At 34.6% G+C, this 27795-nt stretch overlaps 1 protein-coding gene across 5 annotated transcripts in view; it reads right to left on the reverse strand.

Annotated features, from left to right (window-relative positions):
• Window positions 1–27795, reverse strand: part of NRIP1 (nuclear receptor interacting protein 1) — an 85549-nt gene that overhangs the window by 24165 nt on the left and 33589 nt on the right. For 4 of the 5 annotated variants that reach the window (XM_019748908.2, XM_019748907.2, XM_074333526.1 and 1 more), the window contains exon 3: window positions 21487–21610. The gene's annotated coding sequence lies outside the window, so the exon portion shown is untranslated. Of the gene's footprint in view, window positions 1–9999; window positions 10246–21486; window positions 21611–27795 lie in introns of those variants that run through there. The other variant, XM_019748910.2, reaches the window with a different exon arrangement.

Below are 27795 nucleotides of genomic sequence, written 5' to 3' on the forward strand. Positions count from 1 at the left end.
ACCAAAGGACTATAGTTAAGTTTCGGGAGAGTCCAAAGTTATACTCAGATTTTCCATTGCATGAGGGTTCAAGGGTCAACTGTCTCTGCATGAACGATACCAAAATTTCAAAAAGTGAGTAGAATAAAGAAATTAATATACTCTTCAATGAGAAAGAAGAAATCTGAGGAAACATGGTGCTCACTGTTCCATTTATTTTCCTCCCACCATTTTTACAGCCCAGGCATGTGACAAATTTTGCCAAGCTACTCCCAGTATTAAAGTGGAAAATGACTAAAAATACTGTCCATTTATATCCGAGATGGTAAAAAAATCCTCACCCGGGATTAAAAAGAGGCTTTTCCTTTAAGATTTTTTTTTCTTTTCCCCCTTCTCTAACCAATGTTTTCTCATGTACTCGGAATATCTTACAATACTTAAAACAACTCAGCCTATTTTTGAAATAAATTACAGAGGCAAGAATATCACTTAAACAATTTAACCTATTGCTTGAGTGAGTTTTGTGGTTTATGATATATTTATTGGTAGAAATGGTTGATAAATTTCTGTATTCCATTTACATACGAAAATACCATTCAAACTTTCAAAAACAAAAATTTAGTATTTTCCCCCCAAATCGAACTGTAAACATCGGTTTGCTACAAAATAATTACCAAAGTTGATTTTACCAAGCAAGGTGTCTCCCTCATCCTCCAAAATGTTGTACACTACAGAATATTCTAAGAGTGACATAAAGAGGAAAGAAAAACAAAACAAAACAAAACAAAACTCCTTTAATATACTAAAAAAAAAAAAAAAAAAAAAATCTACTGTACTACGAAAAGTCCCCAAATCAGGTAATATTTTTGTTCAAAATATATTACTCATTATGAAGTAGATCTGGTTGGAACACACTGTCAGAATTAAACGGTTAGGTAAAATTCTGTATTACAAGCAAAATGAAAGAACAAAATTATACATTAAAACCTGCATATTGGAACAAAGATAAATAAGGATGTGCCTTGCATCTCTAGTTTTAACTATATTCTCAAGAAAAATGGTCATCAGATAGTTGATACTAGTCAAATCTTATTAGCAAAATTATGACTGAGAAGGGATACAAATGACTAAACCTTCTTAAAATCTGTCCAATAACCAGTTTTCGGTTATTTAAAAAAATGCCAATGGAAAAAGACTTGTACAATTGCACAGTAATCTTTGTATTACATAGTGTTAAGTATTTATACCCTTGTGTTATCAGTGATGAGCCTGTGTTATCAGTTATCAGCCAAAAGATGATTGATGGAGGTAACCAACTAAAATTGCGACCAGTAACAACAACAAAAAATCAGAACTGAGAAACCTGACTTCATACACAATTTTACTGTATTGGCTACTCACAGGACTAGACAGCACTCCAATCTACAAGCTATGAATCTCAACAATTTAAAAATGAAGAAAACATAAGAGTCGGGTTTTCCATAGTTCACTTCTGAAAGAGCTTCTTTAACACATTCCAACAAACAGTATAATCAAAATTCACTCCAGTTTTCATTTCTAAAAGATACCATGAGCTTTAAAAACAGTAACACTGGGGCTCATCTACTAGCTTTGTAACTCTGGGTAAATCTGCCTAAACCTCAGTTTAATATCTATACCAACTTACGATGGGACAGTTGTGAAGATTAAAGAACACATATAGAATAACCAACACAGCAAGTCCTCAAGAAATGTTAATTTACTTTTACCCTCTTTGTGCTACTAGTATATCTAGTAGGAACTGATGATAATTTACATAAATGTTTTAATATAACTTTATATTAATTAGGCAAAATCTATCATTTCCAAAATCAAACAGTACAATGAAAACTAAAGTAAGTAGTACTATCATGTTTTGGATACTCAGGTATTTGAAAAAAAATATGTTATATAATAATACCACATACCAAGTATCTGGCATTTTTAATTCCTAACTAATAGAATCTGAAATCTAGAGTAGAACCACATATTACATATTTTACTATGGCTTGATATGTTAAGTTATATGACACTGTTTTAAGTTACATGACACCACTTGCTCAAAATATAGTCCTACTGATTCCACTATTACACTATCCCACCATTTATGGGATCCATTAAAAGCAAATTACCAGATTTTTATGTTGCATCGCAAAAGCTTCCTTGAGTACTATCTGATTTTTTCTTTAATTTCATTTAACTACAAGAAACAAAACTATTAGGTTATTGAAAATTATCAGCTTTGTCAGCGATAAGACAGGAATCAACTTTAATTTCACTAAAGAAATGTGATATTTTTTTTGAACTTGAAAATTCAAATTTTGAAAACATTGAATTTCAAAGCATCTTTGCTTTTTTACAGTGAAAAATATTGTGACAGTCTGAATGCGCTATAACAAGGATACCGTGAAGATAATTTCAAAGATACCTAAAATGTAGATAAGAAACTAAAGCTAAGAGTTTGAGCTTTGAATTTTAGTTCAGATATTAACTTTTCTGAGATTCTGAGGATAACATTAACTATTTAATAGGGCTGTAAAAGAGATTTAATGAAATGAAACACACAAAGTACATAGCATTATGGCTGGAATCCCCTGAAGTATTCATAAGCGGAAGCAGATTCTAAAGCAAATAAATTGTATTTTTCCCTAAAGCAAAAAAAGTAACAGTTTAAAAAAAATGAAACTAGAGTAAGTACTCACTTAACCCTGTCAATGGGTTGTTGGAAACTGCAACTTTAAGTGAAATGACATATAACAAAACCAATTTCACAACAGGCTAATTGATATAACAGAGTTAAGTTCCTATGGCATATTTCTGGTCACAAAAACACCACCAAATTCTAAATAAAGATCCAAAACATTTCTAATATTAAACACTGAAATAAACATTAGCTATGTATATATTTAACAAATATGAATAAAAACAAGCAAAGGAATTATTTTCTAACTTGCTCATTCCAGTTCAGGGTGGTGGGTGGTGGAAGTCTCTCCCAACAGCTCAGTGAGCCAGGTGGGAACCCACCCTTAATGCCTCAGGGCCACTTACACCCACACCACACTCACTCAGACTGGCCACTCACTCCCACACCGCACTCACTCAGACGGGGCCACTCACACCCACACCACACTCACTCAGATGGGGCCACTCACACCCACACCGCACTCACTCAGACGGGGACAATGAGGATACACCCATACATCTCATGTGCACATCTTTGGGAGGTGGGAGAAAATCAGACCACCCAGAGGAAACCCATGCAGACATGGGGAGAACGTGTCCACACAGACAGTGGCCCCAGCTGTTAATCAATTTCTTCCCCTTCATCAACGTTATAATGAAACAACGTTGAATAAAATGACATTATTTGAGGACCTGCCATATACTGACATGTATTTTTCAGTACTATGAAAAATAATCCAAAACCTGTGCCATCACAGACTAATATAAGTAACGGTAAAAAGCCAAGGATTAAGAATTACCCCAATTTTATACAGATTAAACGGTGGTACTACAAATATAGCTTCTGAGCCAAATAAAACAAATGTCAAGTCTAATTCACATTCATGCAAACAAATACACACACATACCCCATAACAGGAACAATTAGGTAAGAAGGAATCTCTCTCTCTCTCTCACACACACACACCCCTGAATGATTTGAATTTTAACCAAGGTTCTGTCGCTTACTACCTATAACCTTAGCAGCTTGCTTAACTACTCTAAGCCTCAAGTTTCTTCACTTACAAGAGGGAAGAGAAGCTCTACCATAGAGAATAGCTGAGAGGTTTAAAGGCTGTACAGCATGAGGAGATTTCTTAAATTTGGGATCCAAGGCCCCCTGAATGGAGGTGGCATGATCCGTAATGTCAATAGTTTCCATAGAATCATTAAATAATTAGTTGAACCCCAAAATATTAAGGAATGTTGCAGGTTTGTCAAAACTCTTGGAAACATTCAAAGCTGTAAATGATTTTAAAGTATTACTAATTCCAAAAATTACAGTGTTCTGGGAGGCTGGTAGAGATTTAATTTTGCAAGAATTTTAATATTCCATGAACATGAAGGAAAGGGAATTCCTATACATGTAAACAGTGCCTGCAAATATGTTAAGAAATTCCACAAAATAAGACTTAGAAACTCATTGATGATTAGAGACACAATTTTTTATGTAACATTATCTGACAACTGTTGTGATAACTGGTTTAGCTGTGCGTGTGTTTGTGTGAGTGTGTATGTGTGCATGCGTACTGCACTAGTTTTTCCTAACTGGCCCCCCTCCATTACATTCTCCATACTGTAGCCAATGTTCTTCGCAAAAGGTAAATTCCCTTGGCTAAAAACCCTTAATAGTTTCCTATTTCACTTCAGATAAAGTCTGAATTTCTCTCTATGATCTACAAGGCCGTGCTTAATCTGGCTCCAGTGAATCTAACCAATCTTATCACAAGTCATTCAGTCCCATGCTCATTATATTCTACTCAGATGCTGTCCAACAGAAATGTAATGAGAACCACGAGTGTTCATTAAAATCCTTTTAGTGGCCATATTTTTAAAAAGCAAACAAAAAAGTAAAATTAATTTGAATATATTTTATTTAATTCAATATACCCAAAATATTATGGTATCAATATGAAATCAATATAAAATTCTTGATAGGTTACATTCTTTTTGCCATACTAAGTCTTATAAATTGGTGTGTATTTTATAGTTCGAGCATATCTCAATCTCGATAAACCACATGTGGCTTATGGCTGCTATATTAGACAGCTTAACTTTAGCTAAACACACTTCCTTCGATCCCAGAACAAACAGTTCTTTCCAGCCCTCCAGCCTCCACATGTATGGTTCCCTCTTCCTGGAAGGCTCTTCCTTTGGCTGCTCCTGTGTGTTTCTTTCCCCAACTCAGCTTAAATATTACCTACTAAAACAAGCCTTTTCCAAAGATGTTAGGTAAACGGGTCTCCCCATTTATTCCTTAGCAGAGTGCCTAGGAGATTGCAGTTGTTTTAGACCTGTTCTCATCTGCTTCTTTTATTTTTTTTTTTTTACTTGCTTTTCCTGGTTCCTTGCTTTTTAAATACTAGTTTATCGACTGTCTTCCACCACTACACTGTAATTATTGTACACTGCTACATGAGGACAAGAATTAGTTTTATCCTGTTTGCCACAGGTACGTTTGAGACCCAAGTTTTTGCTAAGTGGATGTCTATAGATATTCTTAGGTTCTCTCTGATCACTTAATTGTATCCACAACACTGAAAAGGAACTGAGAGCATAGAAAATATATATATATATATAGACACACAATTATTAAAATTTATCCTGTAAGCCAAGTAAAGATGCTTACATGGTATAACTAAGAAATCCTTCTGATTTTCAAGTAATACGTTTTTATAAAGTTCAAAAGAAATAATTACTTCACCTGAAATTATAAGTATTATCTAAATGAAAAAGTAAAACTTTATTTAAACTCAGATCAAATCATAGGGCATTTCTAATATTCCCTTTTTTCTGTGCCTTCCAGAGAAAAGTGTTAATTACTGTTTATTTGGCACTCACATTTGTAAACTCAGATCATCCTGGTTTACTAAAGATCTGCAAGAGTCTATAATTGCTAAGTAATTTCTACAGTTAAAGGGAGAAAAGAAAAGTCTGGAAACTCTGAGTGGTACTTAAAGAAAGCTACATTTTTTCAGTAAGATTTAAACAAATTAAACTTTAACTTATCTGCTCTAATTTCTCATTTTCCAAATTACTTACTATAATTCTAAAGTGAGATCCATGATTCACTAGGCATTTTACAGTTAGGTGGAAAGCTTGTCAATGAAAATTATGCAAGGTTCTTGATACATATTTTAATGAAGTCATTACAAATAAAAATCACATACCCGATCAAGACAGAGTATGTATTTTTAAGAGGGAATCATATTATTAAAGTTACAAAGCATTTTTTTTTTCAGGTTGAAATTGGAGACTAAATTGGCAGGTATAATTAAGAGTTATACACAGCTTCACCATGCTGTATATAAAAGAGGGAAAGGCTGTATCATTCATTTTGAAATACCCAAACAGCTGTATTATATAACATATTATGGTTACCTAGTCAAGTCCTCTATTATCAACAGTGGTGTAAAGAATACACCCGCCCCAGGGAACGGCTGTCATATTCAGACACACACACCCTTGAACAAATAGTTATCAGATAATATTAATGATCCAAGCAATATACATATTGCTTTCTCATTTAATCTTCATAATGACCTAAAGAGCAAAATGTATAATAATCTCATTTTTGAAGCTAGGCAAACTGAGGATTAGACAGGTGAAATAGTTTGCCTGCAAACTTTGTTCTACCCAACTGTAGAACCAAAGAAGTAGGTGTGGAGATTTCTCCCCCACTATTTGGAGGGAAAGGCTGAGAAACAGTTTACTACCATTCCCTATGACCCATAAACTTCATATAAACTTAATTTTGAGCATGAGACATCAAGTTTCCAAACCACACTTCTATTGCCCACCTGTTTCTCTACTGCCTCCATCCATGTTTGGTCAGTTTGGTTTTCTAATGATGTCTCTAGTTCCTTGTTCCATTTCTCCACTGAAAATAAAACCTAGTCATGAATCTCAGGCCAGCTGGATGAAGGCAAGTCTATTCCTGTCAGGCAATGATTTTTGTATGGACTTTCTCAGTCTTCAACATGGATACTCATTGCCATATACTGCTGAGACATATCTGCAACCCCCAACTCCACCCTCTGGAGTCTAATCTTTCCATGAACAATCTGAATTAGACTATTACTTGAATTTGGCAATTCGGCCATGCCTGGCTAGTATCACCCATTGAAGGTCCCTACCCAGCAGGAGTCTTAGTTGGCTGTCCCCTTTCTCTGCTCAGCCATGACTATACTGTTAAAGAAAACATTGCCACAAAATATTAAATATCAATAGTCTATAGATTATTTGTGATTGTACTATTCACAAATTTATTCTAATATATACACTATAATTTTATATAGTTTTTTTCTTTGTTTTTATTATCTTTCTTAGTGATATCCAATATTCTGTCACTCTTCCTGGTATAAAAATACACTAGATCCACATTCATAGGGAGTAATCCGAGAGAGAGAAAGAGAGAGAGAGAGAGAGAGAGAGAGAGAGAGAGAAATGATGATGTAGCATCAGTTTGCTTTAATTTACATCCTATTTGGGTATGAATTAAATTTTACTATGGCTGTAGGTGTAAGATTTGGCTAGTATCAACATAACAACTATTATTTTAGAAGATTAAAATGGGGTAGAAGAGTTGATATCATGTGAAAAACTGATCACTTTTTATAAAGCTAGGCAGTTTGTGTTTTACCCCGGCTCAGCTACTGAAGAGTTTTACAATAGAGGACAAGCAGCAATCTGTCTAAAGCCCAATTTTCTCACGTTTTAAATGTACTCTTTATATTAACTGAGTTCTAATGCTCCTACTGCTCAAAAACTCTGGTCCAAGCCTAGCTAATGTTGGACACCAAATAATAAAAATATTTTCTTATTAATTGAGCTTACAGAAGTATCACCCACATATTTAAAGTTGTCCTCATGGATAACTTTCATTTAATGGCTTAGTAATAATGACATGCCAAACATTTGTTTTCTCCATAGATTTAATGTACCTAGATTTCTTTGACTAAAGTTAACATGCAGTTTTCTTGGATGTTCAAAATAATTTGTTGATACTGGTTAATACAATGTAGCTAGATTCACATAATGAATCTACTAAGAAGTAAATTTCACAGCTTTAAAAAATTCAACATCACAGTAGGTCAGCATACGAGGAAAAAAGATGGAAGCAATTTGAGGTGAAGAATTCTAAGCATGTTTGTCTACACTATATACTTGTTTGGAGAAAGAACAATTTAAGGTCGAGACACTTAAACTACTGTGAAGATAAAATAATTCTATAGACATGGTTCCTAGGCTGATTCTAAACCACTGAATTCCTATTCCTTCAACACATAGAAGACTTTCAGAAGAGAAGCTGATGCTAAAATCTCACCACCATGAGCACAGCACAAACTGAAATGGTAAAGAGACAAGAGGAAAGGTGTGTGTATATGTTTGGGGGGTGGGAGGGTTGGTTGAGTATTCTTTATTCATTTGACCAATAAAAATTTATTAAGCAGCTATTACATGCCAGATACAGTGTTAAGCATTGTAGATTGGTTAAAAAAACACAAAAAACACACACACACACAAAAAAAAAAACACAACAACTTACCACTCCACCAAGAAAGAAGAAGGAAAAGAACAACAAGAAAACAGAAACATTAACTTCCTTTATTTGGTATTCCCTCCTTTATCTTCCCATTCTGAGTTGGCTAAATATTAAATATATGCATGCCATGCATTTCTTTTGAAAGGGTGAAAGGTGACAAATTTCCAAAATTTGTAAGGTAATAACAAAATTAAAAACTGAAAACCAGAAAAAGTTTAGAACATGTTTTAGTTTGCAAAATTAAATATTCTGATTCTTATTTCTATAGTTTTGCCTCTACATTTTCTCAATTTACATTTTTTAATAAGAAAAAACCTACGAAACTAAATGTATAAGAATACAGTACTAATCATTTTGATGCCTTATATTCAACTGAAAACATATTTAATAGTCTTAATTTTGCCACTGAGTTCAAAAGTCCTTTGAAAATATTCCCTTTCCTTTATAGATATCATGACCTTAAGTAGTTAATTTTAACGAATGTTTTAAGTCAAGATTTGGTATATTTGTATTTGTTATTTAACAAACGTTTAAACATGTGTCTCTATTCACCCATTTTCTATAACTGTATCTGGGAGCAAGTCTGGACCGATGTCCGTGGCCTTGATTATACTGATCTTCTGTATCAGGGTGTTTTTATTATCTATAATTAGTATGTACAGAAGAACATTCCCACAGTTTCAATGGAAATGAAATGTAATCTAAAAAATCTGAAGCTACATACTAATTTCAAGCATATAAAAGTAATTACAGAACAACCTGAATTTCATCAGTAAGCTGTTTTGCTTCCTTTTTCTCCTAAATCAAGTGCTCCGATTATAATCGAAGGATCAGGATGGGGACAGAGGAGGCAAAGGGCACTTGCAGTTCACATGTGGCAAGAGGCTTGGACAAGAGGCATTTCTCCCCTCCCCTCACAGCACAGATTTATATGTAACTGCAAAAGTGCAGCTACGACAGTATTTCATGAGTGCCTGAAAATGGCAACGGGTCAAATCCCAATCACAGATATTTCAATCATTTTGTGAATTATGAAAACATTTATTCAATTCATACTATGCAATCCTACATTTTATACTACAAGTCTCTATCTTTAAAAAAACATCCACTGAATTAAAAAGAAAAACAAAAACTAGAAGAAATGTTTCAATTTCCTTTCCCACAACAGAATCAAACAGTATAATGTTTACACAAATGAAACTAGTAAAACATACATTTTTTAATTTCATTAATACATTAAGGTGGTATAGTGGCACCTTTTTTTTTTTAATGAAAATCTCTTTCTTATTCTCTGCACCAAGTTATGTAGCACCTTTAAACAATATAATGTACTGAAAAATTATTATCAATCATTCCCTAAACTAATTAGGTCCATAACCAGCTCTATGACTTCTCCCATTCATCTTGTGCTTAAAATGTTACAATATAGCTTGAATTTCATCTCTGCCTGACACGTTTCAAGCAGTGAAGCAGATTAGTGCCTCAGAACACTTTATAGGGTTTCATTATCAATCAGGTTATGTTCCCAGTGATGCTTTCAGCAAAATTATCTCATTCGAATGAACTCTCATGGACTGAAGTAAACAAAGCTGTAGCCCACTGCTCTTGCATACTTTCCATTCATTTATATCCTTTTTCTTTACTTAGACTTACAGCACATGCCATAGAAAGAGCGCATGCTAAATATTCCTGGAGTGTCACAATATGTAATACAATAAAACAGATTACAACCCTACCTTTCTTTCACAGCAGTGGTGCCAAGCACAGGTACACCGGAGCAATCAATTTGTTCTGCAGACAGTAAGGCTTTCATAGAATACTAATGTAAAATCTCTTTCTTTCTGCCTTGCCTTGACTCCCCAATTCCCGGGTCCCGACCAATACGAGGAGGAGGGCAGTATGTCTTCTGCTGAGATAACCACAACTACTAATCAAGTCTACGTGGACAAGGGCACCGGATTAAACCTCCACCAAGCTTGAGTCAGGGTTTGAGAGCAGCTAACGTACACAGCAGCACGGTCAAAATTAAACACACACACACACACACACACACACACACACACACACACACGTGCGCGTGCACCATGCACGTGCCATGAAAATACAGACGTGCCTACTTCAGTGAACTAATGCATCACACTTTACCACTGATAGTTTGTTTGTTTGTTTGTTTGTTTTTTATCTCAGGAGCATAAAATTACCTCCTGTTGAAATGAGGGCTTAGATCCAACAGTACACAGCGACAATTAGGTTTTTCCAGAAAAAAAAATCATGATCAGTATACTGTGCATTAAACTCTTCACTGGTTAAAACATAGCATTTTCCTAAATTAAACTATCTAGTACAGTTTACAAGGAATTATACTTTCAAGTATTAATATAGGGTTAATAGACTCAGCAAGGATTCTTAAGATTGTGCACTTAAAAAGGTACTGTAATTGTAATAGCTCAAGTCCACTTCTTTAAGTAAAGCATGCACACTACCAATAAAAAAAAGGTCCTAAAGATTTTCATTTATCTTAAAGATTTTACATTAAGCATAACCCCAACCTATTTTAAAAAACATTTTCAGGTTTTAAAAATTATTTTAAAAACATCTATAACACTTTATAATTATGGTAGCATGGTGGTATATTTGATTTCATAAATCCAGTTTTGAGGTTCCTTCTTTTAATAAAGCATTTTCACTTGGCTTATTTTTCTTTTATTTGAAATATGAAAAGGTATGCCAATCATTGAGAAGGGTGATGACAGAAGTTGTTAAATATTTTATAACAGCATACATTACCTCATTTTAATTTGCCTGCCTTAATTTTCAAATAACTCTTGATAGTCAAGGGGCTGCAAACTAAGCAATAATTAGGAACAAAATACTCTAGATAACTGGAGAAACTTATGAGGAGGCTTCCTAACCCAGCTCGATTTTCATGTATGCAATTGCTTTAACACTGCTAAAATACATGGGTCTTATTTTGTACTTCCTTTAAAAAAAAAACAACAAAAAAACTGAGCAGAAATAATTAAGAAATACTAGGGCCTTCAATGAAGTACTGCAATACTGTTTAATCGATACTGATCCTTTTGTCCTTGACACAGTGACCATGTCATCAGGCTACTGTCATGTGATATCATGTCATTTCCCCACCTGGCTCATGACCTTGTCCTCTAAATGACCTAAAGCTTCCCTGAAGTAGCAGGAGGCCCCTCCCCGCTGTCTCAGCAAGGTCGAATGGGTCAGCGTGTCCTCATCTATAATCCACCACCATTTGTCAGCAGGGAGGCTGGAGGAGGCAGGCTTGCTACAAGGGGAGAATGCCCAATTAGGCAGCTGTCACACAAAGCATAGGCTGCAAAATTATCCCCTGTCAAAAGAAAGAGCAGCTGCGGGTGCCAATTACAGCAACCTTTCAACCCTTTAGGTACTGGAAACTACACAGAAGTAAATGAAGAACAATTAGTGATAACAAATCGATGAATTAGGACAGTAAATTAGAAATTACTAGCAGGTGAGCTTGGGTCATACATGACATAAGGGCATACCAGACTCCAGGCAAGGGCAGGGATGCACAGAATCATACTAACCATTTCCTTGCATATAGATTTCCCCTTCAGCATTTTCTTTTTGCAAAGCTAAAATCCTTTAAAACACCCATAATCTAAAAGTGTATATACCTTTTCACTTTTCATGGAAGACCCAAATAAATTGTTTCTGGGCAAGAGGAAAATCCTTCAGACTAGTAAGTCTATTTAATTCTAAATTGTTGTTATGCAATCCATCATGCTATCCCACCAGATTTTAAGTGTGGCTACCAAAACCCAAATTTAAGTGCGGCTCCCAAAACCCAAATTTAAGTGTGGCTCCCAAAACCCAAATCAGTTCAAATACTCATACTCAAAATATTATCCATCTTCATAAAGTACTCGCCCTGATTCTACTTGACTCACGCTTACGGAAACATCTCTTTAAGAAAGCAACTGGGTATGAATTCTGAGAAAACTCTTACGCTAATTCTATAATGTTGAAGTTCATTTTTTTTCTACACGATGTAATTTTATGTATAAAGAATAACTGCAATGTGTGTTTCTATATTGAGATATATATAAAGAATATCAACTATAAAATTATTCTCTCAGATTATTCTGCTCTAAAGCTGGAGGTGATATGCATTAAGTCTCAAGCATAGGAAGCCAATTCACTTGGACTCCATCCAGCCAATGTCTTTGACAGTTAGCACCACAGGCAACAAAGGAAGAACAAAATGGGGAAACAAGCCCCACAAAGGAGAGAGAATCCAATATGGCCACTAAGTGTTTATGGACATAGTTTCCTTGTGCCTGAACAAAGTTACATGTGTTCAGAAACAACGTTCTGAAAGTCCATTTCAAACTAAATTTACAATGTTTCCCTTAGAAAAAAAGCATGTGTCCGCCTATATCGCTTCTTTAAAAGTTGAGAACTTGAATGGTATGTAGCATAATTTCTAAAGAAGCAGGGGTAAATTGCTCCTCTAGAATTCTACATCACAAATGGGTGAAAGTGAGGAAGAGAAGGTGAGACAATAAAGAAGCACTTTACTTATCCTCCTCTAACATATTATAAATAAACCAGTTACCAGTGGGAAAAGTTTATAATTCCTAGTTCCTAGTCCAGCCAATTGATAAAATTTCTGGGAGATAAAAATCACGGCGAGAAAACTCCATTAAAAGTTTATCTGAAAATAGATTTATGTTTCACTCTTTTATAAAAAAAATGAGCGTTCATAAATTTTCTTAAGTTTAGAATGCAACCTTCTAAACTCAGACATAAAGAATTCAAAGGAAGAAATGGCAAGTAGACAGAAGTGAAGGAGTTAATGCCTTGAGAACTCAGCTTCCATCATACGTGGGTGACTATCTCTTTAAATAATTTAAATCCTCTCCATCTACTACAAAGCTGTTTTGAAGCCATTTAGCTTTGTTCTTTACATGTGTTCTAATTAAGAAATGACCTTGTCATCACACACACCAGAAATCCGGGATTATTTCCTACAGCAAAAATTCAGAGAGCCCCCCCCCCCCCAACGCCCCCCGAAAAAAAAAGAAAAAGGGGAAAAAGACTTCTTCCTCAGTTCCTCACTGAAGGAAGTTGTTGGTTGGCTGAATGCTGAAGCAGTCTCACCGCATAATTTTTTGTTGTTGTTGAATGTCACAGGGCGGGTTAGTGTGACCTTGAGCTACATCAGCAGCGCAGCAAGGGTCGAGATGCCTGCAGGCGCCCTTGTACTGGATTTGCAAGACAAAAACCTTCAAACTGGCTGAAGGACATCTTAAATCTCTTCAAAGGTTTTCTGAACTAATCTGGGCTGCTCTTAGCAGGATCTGTGCCAGTGTGAGAAGCAAAATTAAAAACAAGGTCTTTGACAGGATGTTGTCTCCTCTTAACCCTTCCCAAGCAGAAGAGAACAAATCACAAGCATTCTGGAGAGATGGTTTACCTAGAAGCACTCTTTCATAACAAATTATGTAAGCAAGCAATCAAAAAGGAGGGGGCCGCGATTAGTCCTCAAAACGCAGCTCTCCCATCGCGCTTATTAAAGAATTCAGGTGCAATTTTTTTTCTTGACCATATTTTAGTGTAGCGAATGTAAAACTTAAAGCTCTATTTGTTATCTTTCAGATTTGCAGCACAGTGATAGGTGAAGATAAGGAAATGTTTCCATCAACATTAAGCTCTAGAATTTTTTTTTAAATAAAGTTTTAGCTGGTTAAGTCACAAACTTCACACATATTACATATAGCTCACTAAAATTACAACAGGTAAAGAAAATTACATCATATGTTTACTAAATTCCTTATTCCTAATATGATGCACCGTTAAGGGGAAAAGAATCAGAATAGTGAAAGTAACCATAAGTAATACAAGCTAAAGCAATTTCAGTCTTGTTATGAGACAGCAGCATTTGTTATTATATGTAGTATTTCCAATGCAGGGGCCAAAAGAGAACGTATTCATGCCAGCAGAGGGTGTGAGTCTTCCCTGTTCAAAGTTTAATTTAGTAGCTATAGCTCTCAAGAACAGTCTAAGGGAACAAACAGCTTTAACAGCATAAAAGCATAAAAGGCAATATCATAAAATCAGTGAATCTCCATCTATGACATGTTAGTTTGTCATCATCATATATAAGGTATGTCATGATTAGTGCCATAAAGAGTATTTAGTGTAACGTATGGAATTTATTAAAGTCCAATGGGTAGCAAATGATGTCCCTTTTAAAAAACAAACTAAGTAAATTTAAGATTATGCTGAGTAACAACCACAATTCCATTCACTTGAACTTAGAGATACTTTCCCAAATGGGACAAGAAAAGTGTAAAGTAATACCTACTAAGTAGATGATAACACATGAGTGAACAGTACATGTGAATTTCTTCTTTAGTCACCATGGAAAAGGAGACAAGAGTACATCCTGTGCTAAATGCTACGGCTGAAGTTTGTAAAAAGTGTTCTAGGAACGCAGAGAGGGCAGTAACTAGGTTTTCGGTTCATAAGTGTATGTGCCCTAGTGGTCGTCAGTGATGGTTAAAAAAATGAGGACGAGCAGCAGAGAAAGGCAGCCATTCCAAGTGACAGAAATAGCACTCAGGCAGGGAAGGGCTGAGTGTGTGATACAGGAAGGGGGTGGCCAATGTTGACTAGAGATTAGGCTGGAAACTCACTTGGGAGCAAGGACTTCGATTCAAGGCCATGACGAAGAGTTGGCCTTTGTCTGGTGGACAGGGGAAGGTTTACAGGCAGTGATATGATTAAATGCATGTTACAAAAACAAAAAACAAAAACAGAAGCTGTAGAGTTGTTGATGGCTTGGAGGGGAGAAGAAACTGAGGCCAATTAGTGCAGAGAAGAAAACAGTCAAAATAAGCAAGGGAAGGAGAGTTGAAGAAAAAGATAACTCTGAAAAACAGTAAAGGCTGATTGGAATATTTACATAGCAATTTGTGTAACAAAAATAGTGTTAAAAATAGGATACATTTAATAGCAACTCATTAAATAAAAAATGATGAAAATAAATACTGTATCTTAAGCCTATGTTTGTAAAACAGTATGTTGACATGATGTACAAAGTTTCAAGAAAACTAAGAACTCCTGTAGAGGTAGGTATTTAACAAAGAGTTAGAATCGGATTCTGATGGATATTTGAATAGTTGACATTTCAAATAATAACCTTCCTTAAGTATCAGGTAAGGATTGTGCTTATTACGGTGGCAATGTGCACCTTTTCTGAATGATGTGGTGGCATATCTTCCTTGGCTACAAGAAAGGTCTGGCTTAAACCAAAATGTGATTGCTGGAGCTAAGAGTTTCATCAACAAACACTAATCAGAACAAGATAACTCAGCCATTTACTGAGTGCCTACTATGTTAGGACACACAAAAAATAAAAAGTCCCTAACATTTTATCAGCTTTGGGATTCTAGTTTATCACTCATAATGCTAAATCCCTAAATTACAACTCACACACCAGCTGTGTGACACAACTGTGACACCAGCACACAATAAAAAGACCATGAATAAAAATAATATTGAGCTGTCAGTGAAAGGGTCTGCACTAGGAGCCATCTTGGTATTCCCATGTAGCTGACAGGTACACAGCGCCTTCCCAGAACTCTCTGGGAAGACCCAGTACCCATGTAATTTGAAGAGAGTTTTCAAATACTCTAGGGACTGACTGTCCTGCTAAGACCTCAGAAAAAATTTAACAGAGTATCAGCCAAGGTAAGAGGGTGGGAGTGAAAAGAACAGGAGTCACTAGGGCCAAATAACTATCTGCCAGAGAGCAGACTGTACTCTAAGCAAAGGAGAGCCAGCATCAGGGATCAGGTTGAAGCAAGTGGAGGGGAAGGTCAAGCAAAGGAGAGAAGCAGCAAAGATTTCCAAGGGAAGACTTCTCACTGCCCTGAAAGAAGAAGTAAATTTTACTCTAAAATCATTAAGCAAATGACCAAACCTCCAAACCCCCTGGAGTAAGAAGAATCATCACAGGAGAAGTGTTTGGAGGTTCACAAGTCATTAAAAGGGCTAGCACTTGAAAGCCAGGGTACTGTCAGGGCACAACTAGGAATGACCTTACCAAGTATCCACAAATAAAATGACTTCTCCTTGAGTAAGCATCTCTGTCTTCTAGCAGCCAAGCCAACACTAGTAATAGCTTCCAGCACATTCTATGTCTAGACACTAATAGAAGGGTGGGTAATATGATAAGCCTCACAGATATTTTAAAAACCCAACAATTTACTAATATACAAACACAAAAGCTAGATTACAACATTACTGACATAAAAACACAGAATATTCTGCTGGCAAGTAACAGGTAAACTCTTGTACAGCAGCAATTCTCAAAGTGTGGTCCAGGGATTCCAAGGGTCCCCATGATCCATTCAGGAGGCACATGAGGTCAAGACTACTTTCGTAACACTAAACCGTTACCTGCTTTTTTGTCTCTTTCTCTCCTAACTGTACAGTCGAGTTGTCCAGAGACTACACGATATGTCATTGTGTTGATGGCTAATGGAATACATCCTTGTGTATTCTTGTATTGTAAAGTTTTTCTCAGTATAAATTTCTAATATGGTAAATACTGGTTGATATGATTATCATAAACAAAAGCTCTCTTGGGTCCTCAATAATTTAAGAGTAGAAAGGGGTCCCAAGACCCAAAAGTTTGAGAACTGCTGCTAATCTACTGAAGTAAAGCATTAAGAAGTGCAACCTTGGTTTTAATCTTCAAACAAAATCTCTAGTTTCTAATTCTCAAAAATTTCTGCTACAACTATGCCAGATAAACACTGTGCAGAAATCTCTCCAAGACCCAAGTGGGAAAAGGAAAGAATGATCTTTTTAAAAGACTAGTAGACTACAGGGGATCTGAAATAGCTCCCATCCTTACACAGTCACTACTATTTTGAATTTACCATACAAAAGGTAACAAACCCACAAATATTTATGAAGAAGCTGCCTTGTGTTAAAAGCTGAAGACAGAAGAATAACTAAGTGATAAACCAGTCCTTCGGGGGCTCACAATCCTGTCAGGAAAAATATAATCAGCACCACAGTGAGAAACTACTAAGAGGAAAGGCATGAACAAAGTGCAAAAGGCCTGGAAGGGCACATTCTGGGGCAGAAAATGGTTAAAAAGGAAGGTAACACTTTTCTTAGTGAAAGTACTCTGCAGAGGTAGCATGTAAATTGCCTCTAGCAACAATCAAGGTTTTGACAATTGGAAAAGAAGCTCAAAAGTATCCTTTCTGTAGGGAAGAGCATCGCCCAGCAGGACGCAGTACATTTTAGAAAGTTTTAGTAATTCACTCAAAAAACGAATTGTGAGTAATTAGAAACTTTTGCAGAAGTTGACAAAGTAATTAGACGCCTGTTGAATTTAATGAGGAAAGATTGGAAATTAAGCAAAAAGATACACAACTACAAGTCCCAATCTGTCGTAGGTAGAAGCAGCTTTTAAAAAACATACCATAAAAGTAATTTATTTAAAAAATAAAATAAAAACAAACAATCTTGAGAAGCTTAGAGAACAAGCAGCAAGATGGTGGGAGGAGTAGTTGCAACAGCGGGATTTAAAGGCTTCCAGCTAGAAGCTTGCACAGCGTGTATTATCAATAATCTACCTATACGTAGATGCAAAAAAGAAAATAAACGGAGTTTGAAAATTACTAGTACATCTCTAATCCAGAATGGGGAAATTCTAGTTATCTAAATAAAATGTGTAATAAGCTCTACTGTTGGAATCACACTAATCTCAGTTGTGCAAACCGCAGACTGCATGGTTGAAGGGCAAATATCAGGCTCACCACAGTTAATTTAAGACTAGGGTCTGTGCAAGAACAGAAAGTGAACTAACACTTTGGTCAACATGTTTTAAAATTATTTTAATTATTTCATTTGAAACCTTTTATGGGAAGACATGGAGGTTTGGTACAGTGGGGATATTCCACACACCCCTTCGCCCTACACACACAAATGCTGTTAGTTATATCAGTAGAGGTATTAAGTAAAAGACTTAAGGAAAATCAATTATTTGAAGACACCAAATTCAGAAAAATGTTAATTATAATAATGTTCCCCATTGTAATAGTAAATGAGGATTGATTAAAGAAGGCCTGTTACTTTTCTAGGTCATTATGCTATTGGGATTGCTGAATTATTGTGATTAGAGAAGTAACACAAGCAAACGAGTTTTAAGAAGATCTGCTGGCTCTGAGACTGGGGCAAGGACACAAGCGCTCCAGGTTAGAAATGAACCTGAACCAAGACGCTGGCCGTGGGAAAGACACAGAGTGGCTGGAAGCCGTGTTGGAAACTAACAATGAATTACTTGAGCCGGGCGTGCAAATTTTCTTGTCCAGGTTGTTCATGAAACCAGGGAAACATTAGTGAAATAGAAAAGTTAATTTATGGCAATTAATTCCAACTAAAATGACTGACCAAGATTCTGGATAGATCTAGACTGATTGTTTCACTAGTACCATGTTCTCACTAAAAACTTTGTGTAGGAGTCTCAACACTTTTTTAAAAGTGTTATTTCTTACACTAAAAACATTTCTTTGAGGAGTGTTTTATAAAGTTTGACAATTAGCCTCACTTTACCAACCTGTTAACTCAATCTGTTAGAACCAGCTGAATCACTGGCCATTTTTGTCTGCTTACACAGTTACTTCTATATCTGACATAAAAGTTTTGACACTTAAACCATCTGTTGAAATAGTCATCAACAATTTAATTGAACTAGGGAAAAAAACGTACAATAAAGAACTCTTCCCAGTGAAAAATCATGAGATAAAACAATAAAAACTCCACTTAGTAAGAAACTGAGTATATTCAAGTATTTAAACTAAATTGATTTAGTCAATTATCTAATTCAACCCAAATTATTCCATTTTTTGTATTATCAATATTTATAAAAATTAGCTAATAAATGTTACACTCAGAGTATAGAAAGTATATGGATTCCTATAAAATACAATAAAGGGTGGTTTTATTTTTCAGTTATATGGGATGACTATTTCTTCTAAAAGGGGGGAGCTAACAAGCGAGCAAGGGAAATCTGGCCTAAGAAACTTCATAAAAACTTCATGCGTTATATGTTTTGCAATACCCATTTTATCAAATTCTTGTCCTTTTTTCTTAGTCATCCTCTTTAGCCTCTCCTTCAGATGTACATTACTATACTTAAATATATAATGAGGCTGTTTTCAGAGTTTAGCTGTATGACAGATAAACTATAGTAAAACCTCATGAAAAATATTAGTTCAGAGTCTTCAACTGTATTCTACTGAATACTAGCATCCTGAGATAGATATAGATATATCTATACACACACACACACACACACATACACACACACACACACGATCCTCCTTTTGGAGACTGCCAGTCCACTGGCTAATGGAAGGCCTACTGAAAGGATTATGATTCAACATCTCCAAACTTGTGTGACCATGGGCTCCTCATTCAAAGGGAAGAACTGTTTAACAAAACACATTTTAGAAAACACACACTTAACATATTCACTTTTAAAATCCTGAAATACTTTAAAATATATATAAGTGACATATCACTAATAATTCATTTCTATATGCTTTCAAAGTTGTTCACTGTACATTCTAAGTAAACTGTCCCCTTTTCTATCTGGCAGAAATATCTAAATTTGATCATTTTTCAAGGACCACTTATTGGCTATGTATATTTACCAGCTGGCTATCTACAATTTATTTATCCAACTGTCATATGTTGTCATTGGTTACTTGGTAAAAAAAGGGTATTGACAAATTAAGAACAACAACAAACTGTATCTTCAGAGTAACAAGAATGTGTATGGCTATAATTTTCATTTTAACGAAATCAGAAGTTGAGAACTGGGATTCAATATCACGTGTTTCATCAAATATAAAAGCACATTTTGGACTATCAGTCATAAACACATAATTATACCTGAAAGAATGCTTAATATTTACAAATAAAAGTCTGGTTGGTTTAAAATATCAATTTAGAGAAAGAATTGATATATGAATATCTGAAGAATGACTAGCAACCAAATAATTACTAATAATTTTATAGCCTATTTAACAAATATAATATTTTAAAGATTTTCTTGCTGAAATTACAAGAAAGGACAAGCAGAGTGATGAAAATGTAAAAGGAGAATGGTTACAATAACAACTTTATCACTGTTTTTTTAATAATCAGAATAGTGAAGAAAAGGGAATAGTACCACTGTGCCGACCACACGAGGCTACAACAAAGAAGAAATTTGGCTCAAAACTGCCATTCCCCTTTGGAACATCATGGCCCACTGAAACACTGTGAAGTGTAGGGTATTCTACTTGCTATCTCTCTTCTGACCAGTTTTCAGCTAGGTATCTGAAGTAAACTCTTCACAACTAATGATAAGCACAATAATCAATCACTGTGTCTTTTCCCCGGTTACTTGGAGCGCTTCTGCCCAGGCCTACAGTCCAAGAGCTTAAGACATGACAAATTCATTATAGGCTGTACCTATACTAGAAAACAAGAGTGTTAATCCAAGTAGAATTAACCACTCAGTCATCTCTTTCTGTTGCATTACCCACCTACTGTGTTAATCAGATTACTTTATCATTTCTCAGAAATGCTAGCATACTACTTGTAGTGTAAGAGGTAACTATTTTATATAATTCAAAAAGTAATCACTGACTTAGACTATAATAAACCCACAATAACCAAACATGCTTCTATTTTTCCTCAAAACAATAATTAACTTTTTATCTGAAATCAGATTATTTCAGGTTTGGCATTAACATTAACTATACATTTTTTTCTGTTTTTTGGTAAAAACTAAGCATCATCAACATGAGTACTATTTCTTTTTTCAAGATTCCCAACCACTCTCTACAAGTAATCTACACCTTTGAATTTTCAAGAATATTTTTTGTGATTTTTTTATGGCATTTAACTGCTTTCTATTATTTGATTAAATTTATTTATTTATATTTATCCCTGTATATTCCTTGACTACAGAATTGTTATCTTACTCACTTTTTTAAAAAACCACATTGCCTAATGAAATAATTTCACAGATAAAACACAATCTACAAACCTGGTGCTTACAAGTTAATTTATAACTAAGAAAGGATTGTCTGAAATATATTAAAATCACAACTGATTAAGCCTTAAAAACTCAGGAAAAATATTCTCACCGTCTGTCTCCAAGGTTTGGGTCTCTGCTTTCTGAGAAAGGAAACTGAGAAGGCCGCTGAAAAGTAGCTCTGATGTCATCTGGAGTCTTCAGATTCCCCACTCCTCCTTCAGTGTAGGGTGCATCTTAAGAAGAGAAAAAAGATAGTTTGGCATCTATTTCAAACCAGATTCTGGAATATGCTTTGTGAATTTCTGTCAGGTTTCTCCAGTATCTTTTTCTTATTCAAGTTCAATGTAGAAGTCTTTATTTGACAGAAATAGGAACTGTTTATGAAATATAAATTGTTCACTAAAGCAAAGCAACAGATCTTTGCTTTCTAAACATACATTAACTTGATAAACGCAGATGCTTCAAGAAAACAAACTAAAAAGGTTTAGGGTTGCTATGATGATACACTTATTAACCTTTGTTAATTTCAAATTTCCATCAAATTAATTTAATTAAATAACATCTGGAAAAAGAAGAAAAAAGCTATCGTCTCTTTCATATTAAACTGTTTGTTTCAAAATGCTATCTATGTAACCTTTTCAGCACAAAATTTATACTATCAAATGTGTTATGTCCATAGAAAGCCTTGTACACCAATGTCCAAAGCAGCTTTTTTTTAATAGCCAAAAATTGGAATCAACTCAAATGCCTATCAATAGGTGAATGAATTATGGTATGTCCATACAATGGAACGCTCACTACTCTGTGACAAAAGAGGAAACACTACTGATATAAACAACATGGATAAATTACAAAATGAATTATGCTGAGTGCAAAACGCCACACAAAAAGGAACACATAGTGTGTGATTCTATTTCCATAAAATTGTAGAAAATGCAAATTAATCAACAGGGAGAGAAAACAGATCAGTGGTTGCCTGGGGATGGAGAGATAAGAAGGTGCAGGAGGGAGGGATTACAAAAGAGCATTATCTTAATTGTAGGATGAGAAAGGGTATAAACATGTCACAACTTATCAAATTGTAACTTTAAATATGTGTTTATTATATGTCAATTACACCTCAATAAAGCTGTAAAAAATCAAATTTCTAAAATGCTATACGCTCCTTTATGTAGCAATTCCAAGTCTAGGATTTATCCTAATGAAAAAACATGAGAGTATGTACAAATATTTAGCCATAAGAATGTTATTAGATGCATTATTTCTAATAGTGAAAAAATTTCAAATAGCCATTATGTGTCAAAATAAAAGAGTTTGGAACTAATTAAATAAATTATGGGAGTCATTAAAATATGTAAGAAAACTATAGTATATCATTCCACATAACATTACATATTAAATGACAAAAATAGGAAACAACATTATGTTCCGTATAATTGAATTTTTGTTTCAAAAATATACAAGAATAAATGTAGCAATTATTTCTGCATTAGGAGGTAATTTTTATTTTTCCTTTTTGCTAGTTTGTATTTTCTAGTTTCTTTACAGTAAACATGTATTACTTTTGTAATAAAAAAGGAAAAATTACACAATGAAAATAGCAACAGTCTACAACTGTCCACTCCCTAGTACATGCATAAAACAAGCACGCCTAAAGAGGTAGCACACATTACAGAATTCTGGGCTATCACGTCACCCCCCCACAAACAAGCTATCAAACAGTGTGAGAAAAGGGCAGATCTGACAGGATGAACTGGAATAATAATTAGTAAGCTACATGCGTTACCAGTTACAAAGCACTTTCATGGATATGACCCAATTTCATCTCCATAACTCAGTGAAACGAGCAGAAAACACATTATCCCATTTTCTAGAGGGGAAACAGACAACATGCAGGGCTGGTTAAGTGTCATGCCCCAAAATTATATATTCTGTACTCAAATTGGGCCTTGACTATGTATTCTGACAGGAATTCGAAGAGAAGTAGGGAACAATCATTGATGATTTATAACTAGAAGGCAGTAATTTACACATGAATTTAAAAACAACTGTATTTGCAAATCATATTAGTGTTCCTATTAAAACGCACCAGGGACCTTGGGAATTTTCTAAATCCCCAGCAACCAACCTCAGAAGCTATACCCAAGGCAAACCCTAGCCCTTGTCTACCTTACCTACTAAACCACTGAAATTCAACTAGATTTAATTGTTTAGCTTTCAGTTAATGTTCCTTCTTGACAAATAAAAAATATTATATTTTAAAGTTGAAAAAAGAAAATAATCATAACTACATTTATGAATGTTGCAAAGAGTGACCTACAAGTTGATATCAAGAGATATAACTTACTGGTACTTTGAAATACTAACTTTTGGGTCCAATTTTTTTTTTTCTTCTTGTATGTGTGCAGATAAGAAAGAGTCTCCAAACAAGGCATATTCAGTGAAGAAAATGACTCTTGACGAGAGTAAAAGAAAACATCTTCAGAAGAATATTATTAACGAGTTGGTTATCTGCTGATAAGGCCTTGCAGCATTTGGAACCCTCACAGCTACCACTCACTCTTCACAGTCTCAGGACTATCTGTGAGACTGAATGATAGCTCTCATTAACTGGGCAGTTACTATGTGTCAGACGTTGTGCTAAGTCCTTTACACACATGATCTTTGAAACAACCCTATGCCATAACTATTATTAATATCACACCCTCATTTTATAGATGAGTAAAATGAGTTTAAGTTACTCCAAATCACAAAACTATTAAGAATTTAAAGTAGAATTCAAACTCTGGCATATTTTCCTTGAAACAAAGAAGAGCCTTGGCAGTTCTCAGGAATATAAATCCTGACTTTTCCCTAGACTATCCACCTACAATGGTCTCTCAATTCAGGTAGTGCAAAACACTTGGCAATGGTACACGAAGTTCAAGAGTCTACATTTTCCATGTAAAGAGTTAAAAATCTCCAGAGTCCACAATTTATGTCTGATATTTTGTCACATTCTAGAATTGTTTTAATGGTTGGTTTCTAATATTAAAGCACTGTTTTAACCCTTTTGAACTAAACATATGATCACATGAAATATAAATAAAACAACATTTAAATAAAATTAGCAAAATATAAAATATTCTCTCAGATTAATGTTTTAAAACTGCCTTATATTATTAAGTGGGTAAATTAGCCTTAAATCCAAGTCAATGAAACTGAATGTATTAGATGTGTTTTGAATCATGAAGGAAGCATGTCTGTGAATACGAAAACATTTAAATAACTTTGTTATAATTACATTGTAGAATATTATACAATCATTAAGATACATGTTTTCAAAAAATATTTAACTACAGACATGGTAAAATGACCAGACTAGGATGTGAAGAAAGCAAGACACAAAACTTCATTTGTTAAACAAATTGTAGGGACTAGGCACCTGTGCTAGGTGTTGGAATTACAAAGTGAACAAAACACAGGCAATCCCAAGTGCTGACTACTAGGCTCTCAGGTTGTTTAAGTACCAGCTTAAATGTCATTTCCTCAGAGAAGCTTTTTCTCATCACTTTATGTAAAGTAGCTTCCTCTCTACCTCTTACTTTGTTTAAACTCTTTATTTCATTTCTTTGATTTTTTTTATCTGCATCTATTGAGATACTCATGTTGTTCTTGTTTGTTAGTGTATGAATAAAGTATATAACATGAATTGATTGTTTTAATGTGACAAGAACACTTCCTTTCTGGGAGGAATGCCAAAACCAACACCAAACTTAATGGAGAAAGACTGAATGCTCCATCCTCCCATAGTGGGAAATACGCAAGGATGTCTGCTCTAGTCTAGTTACCACTACTGAGCACTGTGCCAGAGCCTACTCACTGCAACCAGGCAAGAAATATAAACACACATAGATTGAAAAAGAAGTGATAACTGTCTTTATTTGCAGGCAACATTATTTTGTATGTAGCTAGTCCTAAGGAATCTACAAAAAAGCTACTAACATTAATGAGAAAGTTTAGAAAAGTTGCAGGATACAAGTTCCATATACAAAAATTAACTGCGTTTCTATATACTAGAAATAATCCAAAATTAAAATTTTAAAAATTCTACTCACGATAGTGGCAAAAAGAATAAGAGACTTAAGAGTAAATTTAACAAAGGAAGTGTAAAACCTCTACACTGAAAACTACAAAATATTGTTAAAAGAAATTAAAGAAGATCTAAATAAAAATACATTCCATGTTTATGGACTGGAAAACTCAATATTGTAAAGATGACAATTCCCCCCCAATTGATATATCAAAATCTCATTGTGCTTTTTTCTTTTTTCTTTTTGTAGAAATTGGTCCTAAGATATACATAAAAGTATACAGGCCTTAGAATATCCTTAAAAAACAATTTTGAAAAAGATTAACATTACAGGACTTAAACTACCTAATTTAAAAATGTATTATAAAGCTGTAATACCCAACACAGCATGATACTGGCATACAGATTGACATAAACAGGACAACCCAAAATAAACTCTCACATTCATAGCCATTTGATTTTTGACAAATGTACCATGTCAATTCAATGGGGAAAGAACAGTGTTTTTAATAAATGGTTTTTAAATGGTTGGATATTCACATAATTAATTAATTAATTAACTAATTCATTAAATAATACCTTTCTCTCACAACATATAAAAATAGTAACTTAAATGGATCATAGTTTGAAGAAAGAACCAAAACTCCAAAACTTCCAGAAGGCATAGGAATAAAATCTTGTGACCTTAGGTTAGGAAAAGATTTCTTAAATATGAAAAACAAAACTGCAATCTCTTAAAAAAAAAAAAAATTGGATTTCAACTTCTTCAAAAGACACAATTTAGATAAAAGAGAAGCCCCAGAATAGGAGAAAATATTTGCAAATCATAAACATGATAAAGAAATGGTATCCAGCATATTAAGACACTTGGACCTCCAGAATAAAAAGAACAATTTTAAAAAATGGCCTAAACATTCAAAGACATTTCACCAACGATGCATGAATGCTTAGCAAGCACACAAAAAGATGGTCATCATCACTATCTATTACAGACATGCACATAAAACCGAAATGGTATTCTACTACACACCCAGTAGGACAGCTGTAATTGTTTTTTAAAGGCTAAAAATATTCAAAGGTTGGGGAGGAGAGGGAGAAACAGAAACACTCATCCACTGTTGATGAGAATGTAGCCACTTTTGAAAAAAGTATGGCAGTTTCTTAAAATGTTAAACATATACACTTAACCACATGACCCAGCTATTTCACTCCTGGGTATCTAAACCAAGAGAAATGAAAACAAATGATCACAGCAGCATCAATCATAATAGCCCAAAATTGTAAACAACCCAAATATCCATCAACTGGTGAAAGGATAAGCATAAAATGGTCACAGCAACAAAAAGAAATGAACTAATAATGCATGCAACAGAGATGAACCTCAGAAACCATGCTTAGTGAAAGAAGCTAGATACAAAAGACTATTCGTATGATTCCATTTATATATGAAATGTCTAGAAAAGCCAAACTTATAGGGAAGGAAAGCAGATCATCTCCTGGGATAGGAGAAGGGAGGCGAAATTGACTGCAACGAGCATAAAGGAACTCTCTTCAGTGATGAAAATGTTCTAACACCAGACTGTGGTGATGGTTGCACGTCTGCATAAATTGACTTATCATCATGCTGATCACTTAAAATGGTTGAATTGTATGGTATGTAAATTATACCTCAATAAAGCTATAAAGAATTAAAATATGTTCAGTACAGAATCATAAGTTGCTTTAAAATGAATATGATGTAAAATAAGTTGTCATTTCTCTCATTATTTAAAATAATCATAACTTAAGATAAACCTAATGTATAACAATTACTCTGGAGAATGCAAAAAGTAGATGTAAGATCACTAGTCACCTCTCTGATACACTACTGGTGGAAATATAAAATGGTACAACCGCTCAGAAGAACAATTTGGCAGTTCCTTAAAATGTTAAAGATAGAATTATCATATAACACCAAAATTCTTACTCCTAGGTATAAACAGAAGGGGAATCAAAACTTGTATCTACACAACAATCTGTATACACATACTCATAACAGCATCATTCATAACAGCCCAAACTGGAAACAACCTAAGTGATGAATAAACAAAATGTGGTATATCCAACACAATGGAATACTATTCAACTATAAAAAGGAATGAAGTACTGATACATGCTACAACACAGATGAACCTTAATAATTATTAAGCTGAGAGAAGGAAGTCAAACACACACATACACATACACACACACACATACCACACACTGTATGATTCCATTTTTGTGAAACGTCCAGAACAGGCAAGTTCAGAGATAGAAAGTAGATTAGCAGTTGCCTAGAGCTGGGATTGGAGAAAGAGGGGAATG

This window comes from Rhinolophus sinicus, linkage group LG01 (genome assembly GCF_036562045.2).
Source record: "Rhinolophus sinicus isolate RSC01 linkage group LG01, ASM3656204v1, whole genome shotgun sequence".
Taxonomy (NCBI): Eukaryota; Metazoa; Chordata; class Mammalia; order Chiroptera; family Rhinolophidae; genus Rhinolophus; species Rhinolophus sinicus.